The sequence below is a fragment of the Protopterus annectens genome, chromosome 9.part0 (genome assembly GCF_019279795.1).
Source record: "Protopterus annectens isolate FY-2018-M chromosome 9.part0, PAN1.0, whole genome shotgun sequence".
NCBI lineage: Eukaryota > Metazoa > Chordata > Ceratodontiformes > Protopteridae > Protopterus > Protopterus annectens.
The window spans coordinates 1,603,363,400-1,603,379,434 of NC_056743.1; the positions used below are offsets into that span (position 1 = coordinate 1,603,363,400).

Genomic DNA, 16,035 nt, shown 5'->3' on the forward strand with positions numbered 1-16,035 from the left:
ATAACATTCCATCTGTGTTATCGAACTTCACTAATCCTTGACTGTGGGGTCTGTTCCAAGCCTCGGAACCGACTCGGCCATTTATTTTAGCTCATGCCTTCCAAACTCTTTAGCTAGGCTTTACCCATAACAGTGGTAGCTGGTGACTTCAAATCAAAGGGGGCTTTAGGAGACAGTTGAATGGGTGGGGCCAATGGGAAGGGCTATGACCAACTAGAAAGGGGTGGAGCCATGCTCAAAACCACAGAAACTGGTACTTTAATTAAATATGCTGCCCTGGATGCCAAACCGTCATTATGAGAGTCCAATCAAGACAAAATGAAGTATAGAAGAAAAAAATATTTCAATGCATTGGCTACATGACAGCTTACTTAATATCTAAATGGAAACAAAAAGGTTGTGAGGCATGAAAAAATAAATTACTTTTTAAATACATTACAGGAATGCCAGTCAAAATCAAGTATAAAGAAACAAGCAGCATTCAACTCAAACCACTTCTTGCACTGCAGTTCAAATTATAATTTATATTCAGCTTTATAAAAGTGCCAAGTAACATGCTGAAAATAACAATATCTGTGATACCCCCACTTGTAAAAATGTTTCTTATCCAAAAAAGACCTGCTGCCTGACGGCAACTATCTACTTGTTTCATGGAGAAAACATGATCAAAGTAAAAAATGAACAGCAAACAAGAAACAATCTCAAGATAAATTGCTTAAAGGATTACTGCACAGCTTATGGACTACACATGATAGATTGGCATTCTATTTAGTTTACGGGTAAAGCCTGCAAAGATGACTGCAAGTTTCCAACAAATGTAACGAGCTTTTGAAAATACTGTAATCCTGTCCTTTATTACAAATACTGTCATATGTAATTCAATACCTAAGGTTTATACGTTATCTAGTTAGGCAAATATTCTCTGCATGGCAACAACAAAAAGGCTTCCAATGTTGGTGATTCTTTAACAGTATGGTTATTAAAGCTTACTTGAATCTTATATTCTCAGACAAGCTTACCTGATGGTCATTAAAGCATTGCTACTTAAACACAGAGCAACAGGCAGTGCAACAACATGCATTTTCTGAATAATAATACGCATAAATCAACAGTATAAAAATATGACAAAAAAAGAAGATTCTGCAAAATCAAGGACAGATAAAATGCCACTGTACTACTTGTGGCTACCTTGGATGGGGGGATACTCTGTACACTTACACTGCATATCTGCTCCTTGCCTTGCTTGGACACATCCAGAGTCACTACATGGGGGAGTGGGTTGCAACAAGCATGTCACAATTTGAAATGTCTCTGGCTGATGGTGAGGGCCCTGACACATTTGTCATACCTCTCAACCTTGGAGCAAGACATCTGGACAAAGCCATAAATAGAAGTGGGACAATGGCCCAAAAATAAAGACGATTTTAAATATTGCTCTTATAAACTTAGAAATATAATAGACTAGTAGGTCTTGCATTAGTATGAATTTTCTGAAGGGTATGAAATCTGAAACTCAAATGTCTGTCATTATTTTCTAACTTCAGTCTTTAATGATTTGCCACTAATTTGCCAGAAGAACACAATTTTATGAAAAACGGATCAAAAATGTGATGCAAAAATATAAAACAGCCACACAATACACCTGGGAACCTCTCAAAGAAGGGACACTTTTTAATATTAGTACTGTTAAGTTGAGCAGCTGACAAAATAAGAGAATCTACATGCATTTCTGAAATAAAAGTAATCTATAACTCTGATCATTACAATTATTTCTTAATTGTAAACCCTCCACATTTTCTTCCAAAATTGCCATTTTGCAGAGGGATTATTAGGGGAGAGCAACATTTTGAGCCAAAGTCGGGGACAGTTGAGAGGTTTGGATATACCTAATTCTATAAAGCAATTTATTTGCACATACCTCTCAACCTCTTTACGCAGGAAATCTGGACAAGGCCAAATATATTGGGGGAACATACAGACAGTACTAAAAATTGCTGTTGTATAAACTTAGACAGTTGATAGAATAATAGGTCTTGCTTTAGCATGCATTTTTCTGAAGGGTATGAAGTCTGAAATTCAATGTCTGTCATTAGTTAGTGACGTCATTCCTAAATGATTTGCCAGAAAACCACAAATTTTATGAGGAACAAACCAAAAATAAGAAGCAAAAATCTATTCATTCTGTGACAATCTGGACAGTTGAGAAGTATAGTTCAAACGGGGCTGTTTTTGAGTTTGCCACCCTTCCCCCCTCACAAAATCATGGTTAAATGGGGCCTTCCCCTTGCAGCCATTCCAATGACCCATTACTTGGGTATTTCACCCCATTTACCATAAACAGTGTAATGTACATACTGCTTTATTTCTTTGGTGATTTGGATTTCATTTAAATATTTTATTTTACATTTTACAGCACAAAGGCTAATAGACATCTGCTAAACAAAGCAATGCAAGTCTCACAATGAAAATAGACTTAGCATTAAAACTTCCCTGCCTTTGAAACTCACATTCATTGAAACAGCATTGAAACCCACAGTCAAAGAAAATACATCTGGCCAGTGGCAGATAAAGATTAACTTTGGGCTGTTTTCAAATCATAGGCCCCTTACACATGAAACATACATGTGCTCTTTGATACACCTTTCTGATTGTATTAAATTATATTCCTTATATAATACAGTACAGTTGTTAGAGGGCATTTTAAATTTATTGTTTTGAACATTTTTTCAGTAAACAATGAAACAAAATGCATGCGCCAATAATGACAAAACTGCCCATTTCAGAACATTTCCATCATAAAAGTCTACTCAAACTTCTACAATCCACCAGTATCAGTAAATATGCATAATCTCTGCAGAAGTAAAAGTCATCTAAATAATTCCAAATTAAAGAGATCTGTAACTAATGAAGAGGTTGCTGCTACAACACCTTTATATTTCATTGTTTCATCTACAAATAAAGTGCCTGTTGCCCATGAAGAATGAAATGCCCATGTTACATTAAAAAATGATATGTTAGTAATATTGCAATAGGGAATGGATGGCAAACTGACAACAGGTTGATAGTTACTAGGTATCTCCACCAAAGAGGACATTCTCAGGACTGCAGCATCCACTCCCTTTAAAAGTACAACACAATACAGTATCATGTATTTGTATACACATACTGGTAGAACCCAAGGCCTCCGGCATCAAAAGAAAGTATGCCACCTGTTGTGCTATTGATAATGCAAGGAGACTCAGCATAAGCAGCACTAAACTTCTCTTCCCCTGAAGCTCTTAGCTCCTTGTAAAATCCACATTACACTCAACTGTATCTCTCAACTTTGCAGCACATGAGCACAAGAAATCTGGAAAAAGCCAGAATTTATTGGGGGGGGGACAAAAGCCCAAAAACCAGGGACACATTTTAAACATTGCTTGTATAACCTTGGAAAATTGCTAGAATAAAATGCTGTGCTACTTCATGCATTTCACTGCCAGGTCTTGAACCCAGGACCCTATGCACTACAGTCAGAGCAATATACCTCTATGCCAAATCAACTGTTTCTTAAAAGACAGGAAGACTGAAACTTAAATGGCTATCATTTAGTGAATTCAGTTCTCAACATAGCTCTCAATCTCTTAGCACAAAACACTTGGAGAAAGCCAATAATGGGGGAATACGGCCCCAAACATATTCAGTGAATTCAGTTCTCACCATAGCTCTCAACCTCTTAGCCCACAAAAGCCTGCACAAAGCCAATAATGGGGGAATACAGCCCCAAAAACAGGGATAAATTTCAAATATTGATCTTATAAACTTAGTAAATTGCTAGAATAAAATGTTTTGTGTTACCATGTACTTTCTGAAATATATGAAGTCTGAAATTCAAATGTCTGAAAATCCAGAAAACTCTAAAACCACAGATTTTATGAGGAACAGACCAGAACAAAAATATGAGGTAAAAATCTGAATGCTTTACACAAGTGGTGGGGGGTAGGGAATTCAGGTTCTTGCTACCTGAGTTACTCTCTCTAGCCACCAGTTATAGTTACTGTTCAAACTTAGCCTTACTACAGGATATGTACCCAAAGAATGGCGTACAGCTACAGTGGTCCCACCAAGGTGGGTGGTGCCACCCCTTTGGGAACTATCGCCCCATAAGACTGACTGGTCTGGTCTGTAAAGGAAAGCTATGGTGACATCATGGAACTCATAAACAGACGAACATTGGGAGCCCACACCCTGGACCCTACCCACCTGGGCTTTGTTAAGGGCAGATCTGCCCTCTTAACCTAGTTTTATTTGAAACAGGTTACTAAACAAATAGTTGAGGCAAGGTAGTCCACAGCCACACAGCCTACCTTACCTGCCTTCACACAAATAATTACTGGCCACATATAATAATACTAGCTTAACACCTCACATTGGCTAAGATGATAGAACCCAGCTGGGTCAGAATAGAACCCACATGATAAAATCCCAGGTGCCATCCAATCAGAATCCAGTTACAGAGTCAGCCCCCACACCCGTTAGTTCACAGACCTCTTGTTCGTATACTTCTGAGGCCTCTGTTGCGGGGGGGATTATGATGATGGTTCCGTAGATGACCAAACTGGGGAATATGACAGTCTCTCAAGCTTGACAGCATCCTCCAAATTCCAGCAAGAGACGGGATGTTTGTGCCCAGAGCCACTGCCTCAAGTTAAATGTTAAAGAGGCATAGTCATTCCCTTTGGGAAAATACACAAAGGTGCTAAAAACTATAAGTGGTAATCCATTACACAGAAGAAGTAATTAGAGATAGTGGGAGAAACGAGATAGTAATCTCTCCTTATTAAATGCAGAATTTGAAGTGGTTAGAAAGACCTTCTCCTTAGCCCACCTTATAAGCCTAAAGGGTTAGCATTCAGATCAATATAGCTCACGCTATCACGAAAGGGTTCAGGCTCTAGACTCAATACAGGGCATTGGGCCCTACCTTACCCGAATACCAGCAACCCCGACTACCCTCAGCTTTTCACCTCAAGAGGAAAGAACCTACAAACTCTGGATGGGCCCCAAACGACCCCTGAAAAGAGCTCGCACCCAGAGAAACGCCTGCTCTACTCAGCTGATCTATGCTAACAGATAAAAGCCATGTATCCCCCTGAAAAGCAAAACATGCCAGTTACTAATCCAAGTCTCTTAGAAGAACACCTCCAGGACCTAAAAACTTAGACAAAACACCTCAGGACACACAACCCCAACAGAAAGTGCTGGAGCAGGCACCACTCTGGGCAGAAAACCTCATTCATGATAGACATAGACACCTGGATGCCGAAGAGGATGCGGATGTGGGAAATCAGACTCCCACCCCACTCTGGAATAAGTCCCCAATCCTGCCCTCGTCATGCCTTCACTGGGTACCTCTTGTGACCCACTTTGATAGAGCTAATCTTATCTCTAATGCTTCTAAGGAAGCCTTCTGTGTCCTACAGTTTAGAAGCACAATAGGCTAAATAGCATCTACCCATGAACCCGCGAACCCATAACTGGGACATTTTACACACGCACACCCCTAAATTAAATACCTGGAGATCGCGCTGTCCAATAGCCAAGCTTCATTAAAAGCAGCCAGTCATTTCTTCCATACTCCTGTGCACTGGAATGCCGAGCACTCATGTATGCGCTGCCTCTATGCGTTCTGAGCATTCACAGACTGCAGACCTTGGAGTCCGATCCCCTTGCAGTCTATGTAGTTACTCTGAATCTCCGGACTGGTTAAACAGCAGTCCAGATTCAAGTTTCCTCTTATGCATGCTTGAGCTCCGGGATTTTTTTATTTTGGTTTTCAGCTGGGGGGACTGCAGTCCTGCAGCCCAATAACATGAGCTGCCACTGACCCATAATGCTCCTCTCTAAATTACCTCAGATCGAGTTTGCCTAAATTTGTGTCAGACAATAGCAGATAAGAATAAGAGACCACATATGTGTCCCCAATATGAAGCCAGTACTGGGAAAATTTGATCCAACAAGAGTCTCAGGATGGGGGAAGGAGGGACGGAATGTCAAGGCGTAGTGATGATCGACAACACAGATGGAACTTTATGGTAAGACATAACTTCTTTATCTGATGTCAATCTTCATGTAATCCTTGACTATGGGACAGAGTCCCTAGCTACCTGAATCTTGGGAGGTCTCACAGAAGAATATTCCTAAGCACCATCTAACCAAATGATGCTCGTCCCCTAGAGACTTGATCCAATTTGTAATAAGTGATAAAGGAATGAGGAGAAGACCAAGTGGCCACTGCACAAATATCATAAAGAAGAAGCCCTTGCATGAAAAACTGCAAATATTGCCACCACTCTAGTTGAGTGGACTTTGACTGGGCATGAAAGGCAGATCCTTTTCGACTAACAGATAAATGTAATACAATCTTTGAGCCATTTCAATAAAGTAACCTTTGAAACTGGGTTACCTAGGAAAGCAAGGAAAAGGCAATAAACAGTTGGTATGATTTTCTGAAACCCTTTGTTCTGTGAAGATAAAAGCATAGCTGTCTATGGATGTCTAATAAATGAATACTCTCCTTTACTGGAAAAGTTAGGGAAAAAGACCGGTAGTTAAAGAGTCTGACTGATATTAGATTCCGAGATTACATTCAGTAAAAAGGATGAATTCGTTCTAAGCATGACCCTGTCTTTGTGAAATATTATGTAGGGTGGTTTGCAGGACAAGACCTGAAGTTCAAATACTCTTCTGGCAGATGTAATAGTCAGTAAAATAAAGTTTTCCACAGCAGAAACTTTAGGTCACATGTAGCTGATGGTTCGAAAGGAGGCAAATTAAGGGACCTAAGAACTAGTGATAGATCCCAGGGAGGAATGGGTTCTTTAACTGGAGGTCTTAACATTATGACTCCATTTAAAAAGGCTTTACAAAGTTTGTGTGACATAAGGGATGACCCACCCAACCCCATATGAAAATTAGAGATTGAAGCAAGATGGACTTTAATTGTTGAGGTAGAGGAAGCAGACTGATAGAGGTTAGACAAAAAATCCAAAACTTTATGAACAGGGGTAGTACAAGGATCAAGTTCATTCATAAGGGCCCAACTTGCAAATTTTTCCCATTTACTTTGATACGGTTTCCTGGTAGAAGGTTTGTGATGGGCCACAATGATTTGTCAGACAGGAGAGGAAAGGGAAGGATGTCTGTCAATCATGGGAATTGGAGAAGCCATGCCATGAGCTTGAGATGTTGGAGGTTCGGATGAACCATGCCTTCCGGATCAAACAGCAGATCTGGGGCTGGGTTCAGAATCCATAGTTTCTGAAGAAGATGAGGCCAAAGGAAGGGAAACCAAACTTGTCAATCCCAAAAGGGGGCAATGAGGATTATTGAATTCTCCAACCTCTTGGCTTTCTTTAGAAATTGAGATATCAGAGGAGTCAGGGAAAAGGCATAGAGAAGACCAAGGGGGGCAGTCGTGGAGATGAGCATCTCTGGGTGATTCACCCAGGGAGGGAATTAGGGCAGAGTAACTGCTACACTTGTTGTTCAGAGGGGATGCAAAAAGATCTCAACAAGGTTGGCCCCAGTGATGAAAAATCTCTTTGCCACCACAGGATTGAGAGAAAACTTATGAGCCATGAGAATAGTCCTGCTCAGTTTGTCCGCTATCACATTAGAGGTCCCTAGAATGTGCATTGCTGTTTGAAGGGAGTTGGAAGAAATCACCCATTGCCAAACTATGAGGCCTTCTCGACAAAATGGTTAAGATTTGTTTCCCCTTTGCTTGTTGGTATACCAAACTACCAACATGTTATCCATCTGAATTGCTACCATTCCTAGAAGAAGATCATCCTGAATTGCTTGCAGTGCTAACAGCACTGCCCTCATCTCTAGAATATTGATGTGTAAGTTGGCCTCCAGGTGGGACTACGTACCTTGGACTGTCTATCCCAGATAATGCCCCCCCACCCTATATGGAAGGCATCCATGGTCACTATGGCTAGGGTTTGTGGAAGGAAGAAAGGTTGGCCTGAAAGACTCTTGTTGGAGTGGAGCCACCATGAAAAATCCTGTTTGGAGCGATTGGTAATCAGGATGTGTTGAGACATTGGCTTGTCTATCAGAGACCACTGGGAGGCTAGTAACATTGTAAGATTCGCATGTGGTATCTTGCTAAGAGAACCAGAGTGATTGAGGTGGCCATCAAGCCTAATGCTTGAAAGACTATTCTGGCTGAAATGCATATGCACTGGATAATTTGGCTGACCTGAGATCTGATCCTTTGCAGTCTTTCCAGTGGGAGTGAAGCTGTTCCTTTAAGATTGTTTAACAGAGCTCAGATGAATTCTAGTTACTGTGAGGACTGTAAATTTGACTTTTCATAATTTATTGTGATGCCTAGAGATGTACAGAGATGCAGAGTGTAATCTCTTGCCCATTCTATTTGATGCCTGGTGGTAGTGGTGAGGATCCAGTAGTCAAGGTATAGAAAGACTTGAAATCCTTACAGTATGACATGAGCTGCTCCCACTACCATGCATTTTGTGAACACCCTGGGGGTTGAGGTGAGTCCAAAGGCAGTGCTCTGAATTGGAAATGACTGGTTCCCAGCTGGAAGCGAAGGAAGTCCCTGGAGGGTTTGGCCATTCTTATGTGTTAACACACATCCTGGAGGTCTATAGAGCCACCCAATCATTCTTTTCCATGAATGGAAGTATAGACTGCATTGAGACCATCCAAAATTTGGTTTGCTGAACTGCCTTGTTGAACTGGCTGAGATCCAAAATGGGTCTCTAATCCCCTGTTTTTTTATACTAAAAAGAACCTCGAGTAAAATCTGGATCCTGTTTGATCTGGTGGGACATTTTGGATGGCTCTTTTGCCAAGCAGTTTTTGAATTTCCATGACTGCTACTTCCCTGTGATTGGGTGGAACATCCGGGAGTCTTTTTTGGGGTTCTGGACTTATAGAAAGTGGAATTTTGTAACCTCTGGATATGATTTCCTGCACTGATTTGTCTGAAGTTATCAGTTGCCATGTGGGATTGGTGTAAGGATAGCTGTCCCCCAACTGCCTACAGAGGAGGGCAATTGAGCCTCCCTTCAAGGGTGTTGGTAGGAAGTACCAGAGAAAAAATCTCTGGACCCCTGGTTCTGCCCCTATGGCGGCATCTTCTATTACTTCTCCCTCAGCCCCTGGGAAAGTCTTTGCCACTTGAATCCTGGAAGGGACTTTGGAATTTTTTAAACCATAGTCTCTCACTTCTCTGGTTCCTAGAGTAAGGCCGCTGAGGAGTAGAGAAACATACGCCTATGGCAGAAAGTCTTTCCGTCTTTTTCACATCTGGCCAGAGTGTCTTTAACCATGGGACCGAAAAGGGATGATCCGTCAAATGGACCATTGATGAATGACACTTTAAATGGCTCCACAAAATCACACAAGCGCAACCAGGAGTGCTCTCTGATGGCTATGCCTGAACCCACCAATCTTGTTGTCCCCTCAGCTGTGTAGGCAATCAGCCTCATGGATGAGTTAGAAATCACTTCAAGGGTGGAGAGCTGAGAGGCAAATTTTGTCGCATACCCCTTTAGCTACTTCTTCTAAGAGAGTATCTGACAGCTGTTTGATTAGAGCCCTCTGTAACCTTGTAAAGTGCACCATGTAGTTCAAGGACCAGAGAGCAAAGGTTGATGAAGCATAAATGTGCTTCCCAAACCTATCCATAGTCCTAGACTCCTTGTTAGGAGGATGGATAGTCAGACTTTCCTCAGCAAGTTCCTTCTTTGTGGCTGTTGCTATGACCATGGCATCCACTGGTATGCCTTTTGGCCAGTGTTGCTCTTCTTTGGAGGAGGAAAGGCTCCATTAAGGTCTAGAGGGGATCGGCTGACTGGAGTCGGGCATCTTCCATGCCCACTGAGTGATCAGTTTAATGAGATTGTCAGCGGGTGGAGAAATCCAAGAGGTAGAAGGCTGGGCATGAAAAGTCTCTATGTATACTGACTCCTCCAAGGAAGGTTGGAGGGAAGCCTAGCCACCCCTCTGTTTCAGGATTTCTAGGATGTCCCTGAAGGAAGCAGCAGCAGGGGGTGACCTGGGGGGAACCTTCCCTTTCATCAAACTTGGTATCTTCAGTGAAGGACTCCTCTGGGAGTCTAAGTGCCTCCTCTTGCACTTTTTCTTCACAGATACTTCCTCAAGGGATGTTCTTGGGAAGTGTCTGAAGAGGAAACCACCAAGGTGTGTCTTTCCTGGAGCTTTTGTACCCTTTGTAGCGGGGAAGAGACTGATGGGGGCTCAGGTCGAGGAGATGTGGAAGTCTGGCCCGACAGAGATGGCTTAGACTGTGAGTCCCCAATGGGCAAGGCCTTCTCCATGATTTGGAAGCCCCCCCCCCCCGTAGAGGGATGGGAGCCCAGAACTGAAATAGACTCCTTCAGAACTAAGGTCCCACCTTGCACCAAGGAGGCGATCCCTGAAACTGAAGCCTGGTTCAATCCTTTGAAAGCCAAAGCACCGAGGGTCATGGATGGCTCTGAAATTAAAGAAGTCAATCCATTCACCTCAGAACCAGCCAGGGAGTCTTGACCTTGGGAGGCCTCTGATGCTGAAAGCCTGGAGGAGCTCAAGGCAACTTTGGTAAGTTGCTACTGGAACCGAGACAGTAGATGCCGGAAATGGCAGAACCAAGGGCACCAATGGCTCAATAGGAGTTGGAGGAGGAAAAATGGATTGCTTCGTAGTAGGGTCAGTTCTGATGCCAGCTTGGTTAGGACGCGAAGACAATCCTCTCACTGTCAGGAGCTGATCCACTGGTCTCATAATGTCACCTTCAGAGAGACTCTTAGTGGACCGAACTGAAGCAGTCAAAGGAAACCTAGGGGGTCTTGGATAAACAAAGGGGATTGATGGTCTATCCCTGAAAGGATCAATAGAGGGAGAATATCTGGATCTCAGAACAAAAATTAGCTCTAACTGCTCCAGTACCAATGTGTCTCTTGATGCCGAGGCAGTTAAAGTCAACTCCGAAGTTTTAGTAGGTGCCAAATCTTTTTTTGCCATTCAGTGCTGTGGAACTCTTTGACACCAAAGGTTGTTTTGAAACCTTTTTAGGCAGTTCTGAAGCACTAGGAACTGAAGAAGGTAATTTCTTAGAAGAGGAGGATGATGATGAAGTGGCTTCCATTTTGGACCCAGAAATGACCTCTTCAAAATCACTTTTTAGCAGTCCTTAAAGAATTAGTTTGTTTTTTCCATTTGGTAAGTGTCCTAGTGGAAAACCCATGGCAAACTGAACAGTTCTCTTGTAGGTGAAGTTTACCTAAGCAATATATGCAAAGTACATGCCCGTCCGAATTGGGCATTTTCCTGTCACATTTCTGGCACCTTTTAAATCCCGAGGTGCCCTTAGATGACTTGGCTGCAGATTCTAACTTGTCAGCCATAATGGGAAAAACTTACGTGCACGCACACACACACACACACACACACACACACACACACACACACACACACACACACAAGGAACAAAGAAAGACATTTTTTTTTAAAGGAGAAAAATTAAGAAAATGCCAACGATGGTAAAATAAAATACCTGAATAGGTAAGAAAAAGAAGTACCAACAATGGTACTGAGAAAGAACTACCAATGGTAGTGCAGTAGAGTGAGGGAGAAACACACACACACACACACACACACACACACACACACACACTCATATGCTAATTAAGATAATGAGAGGAGCGGGTAGATAAAAAAGACACTAGAAATAAAAAGGAAGACTTATCAAAGACAAAAAAGGATATCTTAAAAGAAAAATGTATTTTACCTATAAGCCAGAGTTCGAGAGCAGTCATACACATCTGACACATGAAGCAGCAAATGAGATCTGAGGTAATTTAGAGAGGAGCATTATGGGTAAAGCCTAGCTTGAGAGTTTGGAAGGTGTGAGCTGAAATAAATGGCCGAGTCAGTTCTGAGGCTCAGAACCGAGCCCACAGGCAAAGATTATGTGAAGACTGACAACATCAGATTGAAGGTTGTATCAAGTCAAAATATTGGTAGATATACGTTGAAATGGCTGTATATTAAAAGAATAACAGTCAGATGAGCTAAGGTTTGTTTCAGATGCAAAGCATGTAAAATGGAAAGAATCTTTAGTAAAACAGCATGCATATTATCAGCAGTGAAAGCCACATAGTTACAAAATATATATAGCAAAGTGAGTGGTGCAAAGATCTTCACTAATGTACTATGTCATGCCAGTACAGGGAGGGTAGCAGTTTGGTACCTCCTGCAACAAGACAAAATAGAAGACAGAGATGGAAGGTACATACTGAGACAATACTAAGTAGAAAACAGAGATGGAAGTCACCTGCTGAGACAATACCAAGTAGAAAAAAATGGATGGAAGGTACCTTTTGAGACAATACCAAGTAGAAAACAGGGATGGAAGGTACCTGCTAAGACAATACCAAGTAGAAAACAGGGATGGAAGGTACATGCCGAGACAATACTAAGTAGAAAACAGGGAAGGAAGATACCTGATGAAATAATATCAAGGAGAAAACAGGGATGGAAGGTACCTTCTCAGACAATACTAAGTAGAAAAGAGGGAGGGAAGGTACCTGCTGAGACAATACCAAGTAGAAAACAGAGATGGAAGCTAGCTGCTGAGACAATACCAAGTAGAAAACATAGATGGAAGGTACCCTCTGAGACAATATCAAGGAGAAAACAGTGAGGGAAGATACCTGCTGAGACAACATCAAGTAGAAGGTACCTGCTGAGACAATACCAAGGAGAAAACAGGGATGGAAGGTACCTTCTGAGACAATACCAAGTAGAAAACAGGTTGGGACTGTACCTAATGAGACAATACCAAGTAGGAGACAAGGATGGTAGGTATCTGCTGAGACAATACCATGCAGAAAATAGGGATGGAAGGTACCTGCTGAGACAACAGCAAGTAGAAAACAGAGATAAAAGGTACCTGCTGAGACAATCCAAGCAGATAACAGGGATGGAAGGCTGTCAGGAGTGTGAAAGTCATCAGAAAGTAACTATGATCGAGGCAAACAGGAACAAAAATGTTCTTATATGTAAAATAAAGAATGACAGGAAGAAATGCTATAAGGAATTGTGAACTGAGGAATATTACAGGAGAAGGTACACAGTCCTAATGAAGGGCAGCACAGTGACTTAATCGTAAGATCCCTGCCTCCCAACTACAGAGGATAGATTGCAATCCTGATTTCTGGTCAGAGCCAGATCATGGTCAAATGGTGCTCTGGGCAGCAGGGTAATGGGTTAGCCCCCCCAGCCAGGCCCCCAAACTACCCATTCTAGTGTCCCATTACTTGGGCATCTCTCTCCAGTTACCACAAACTCTGTTTAAACCTGCCAGTATGGATACTATTTTCTTCATTTCTACAATGATTACAGAGATTTGGATTTAATTTAAAATGTTATTTCAAAATTTCCAGCAAAAACAAAACCATACAGTCTAAGGTGAAAACAGACTTAGCATGAGCAACAATAAACATCTCTGCCCTTGGAACTCACATTCAGCTAAACTGCATTGAAACTGCACTGAAATCCACAGTCATAGATAGTGCATTTGGCCAGTGGCAGATTAATTATACCTTTGGGCTGTTTCCAAGTGACTGCACACATTTTTAGGATCATGCATAAATGTATGTGTTCCTTAATTCACCTTCTTAATTGTATTAAATTATATTCCTTGTTTAATACAGAACCACCCATTAGAGTGTATTTTAAATTGATAGTTTTTAACATTTTCCAGCATGCAGTGTAATAAAATGTTATACTCTGGAACAAGCTACCCATCTATGTCAAGCAAACTTCCTCATTAGCACTCTTCAAGAAAAATCTTGATGAGTGGATGGGAAATAGGAAATACACCCAGGGGATCACTTCTGTGTCTCTGCTCGACAGAGGCACAGGAAATTAACTTTCTTGGGTGGCGTAAGCCAGGGAACCTTGTTGGCTAAGCTTACTTAGGCCCTTGGGCCAAAAGCCTAGTACCTACCTATAAACCTGTGAACCAATAATGACAAAACTGCCCATTTCATAATATTTCAACCATAAAAGGCCTCTTAAACTGTAGTCATTACAATCTTCCAGTATTGGTCAATATGCACAATCTCTATAGAAGAAAAAGACATCGGAATAATTCCACCTTAAATAGAACTGTAACTAATGAAGATATTGCTGTTGGCAAACAACATGTGCATTTCAGTGCTTCGTCTACAAATTCAGTGGCTGCTGACCTTGAAGAATAAATTGCTTGTGTTACATTAAAAAAAAAAATGGTGCATGTCTGCAGTCATTCTATCTGGGATGAGAAGAGAGCCCATAGCCTTATACACCAAAGGCAAGTGTGCTACCTTTTGTACCACTGACACTTAGCAACGCAAACATGAAATTTTCAAATAAAATAATCCTAGAGCCAGAGTCCAAGGAACTTCCCAAACAAGATATAAGGTATAAAAAGGGCGTTTATTTAGCACTTTCATCCTCACACAAACAGGACTTCATCAGAATATCCCATAATACCAAACACTGCAATTTATATGATTTTGAATGTAACTAATTGAGTAATTATTTGTAAGATTTAAAGACATAAAATACAATTTTAATAGAATGACTAAATAGCCTCAGCCTCCTGCATTAAAATTCAACCAACACTTAAATCGATACAAGACTTATATAAACTTATAAAGTAAACTTTAGAAATCTCCCCTTAGGTGAATCTTTAGTGTAATTTAACTGTTCTCAACTTCAAAACAGGCTGACTAGATGCATAATCATTAATTCCTGAGTAATACATGGCATGTAGCTTAAGTTGCCATCTAAGTTCTTTATTCTCTAATGCTGTTTTAACATGCCACCCTTGGGGGTTCAAAGTGACTTGATCCATTAAACTATCTATCTATGTGTATATATATATATATATACACACACACACACACACACACACACACACACACACACACACACACACACACACCTATATATATATATATATATATATATATAAATATAGGTCTACTTCATAACACTAAAATTTCATAACATTGAATTTCATAACACTGAGACCATAACATTGAAAATTCAAAACACTGAAAAACCAAAACACTGAAAACTCAGAACACTTGAAAGTGTTCTTCACAACATTGAAAACTACATTGCACAATTAAATAATATCTCCTTTACCTACAACAACACCTAAGTAACAAACACACTTTCTACTGCATTGCCCCCTTGCACCCTCACATGTGGGGGGCTCTGCCCCCCCACACCCCGTAAATTAAATTTGCCAACTCCAGTATCGTACTACAATGGAAAATAGTTAATTTCCTAACCTTAGTGTACGATTACAGAAATGTAGTAGAAAGTGTGTTTGTTAGTTAAGCGTTGTAGGTGAAGATGATATTATTACATATGCATTGTAGTTTTCTATGTTATGGAACACAATGTTCTGAGTTTTCCATGTTTTGGGTTTTCAATGTTTTGGGATTTAGATGTTTTGGTCTCAATGTTATGAAATTCAACGTTATGAAATTTCAATGTTATGTAGTAGACCCATATATATATTTATATATATATATATATATATATATATATATATATATTTTTATATTTATATATATATATATTTTTTTTTAATTTTATTTATTTTACATTTGTTGACCGGGCCAGTCTAACTGGATTTATGCCCATTTTCAGTAGAGGCCCGGGGTGATAAGCTCCGAGGAAGTAAAAATATAATCACATTATACAAAGATTAATTTGTATGTTAAACATTGCAAGAAAAAAAAGGGAATAATCACAGTGGTTGTTTGTTCATATAATAGTGCTAAATATACAAATACACTTAATACAATGCAAATGTAGTTGCAAGACAACAAATGTAGTTGCAATACAACATATAAAAAGATAGCAGCTGAGTTAGATAATATAGATTATTTAAGAAAAGAAACATAATGCCTGTTTACTGCCCTTAGATGCCTGGCATCTGATGTACCTCCG

At 40.6% G+C, this 16,035-nt stretch overlaps 1 protein-coding gene across 2 annotated transcripts in view; it reads left to right on the plus strand.

Annotated features, from left to right (window-relative positions):
- LOC122812206 (transitional endoplasmic reticulum ATPase-like) overlaps nt 1-16,035 on the plus strand; it is a 530,874-nt gene that overhangs the window by 73,742 nt on the left and 441,097 nt on the right. The window lies entirely within an intron of this gene.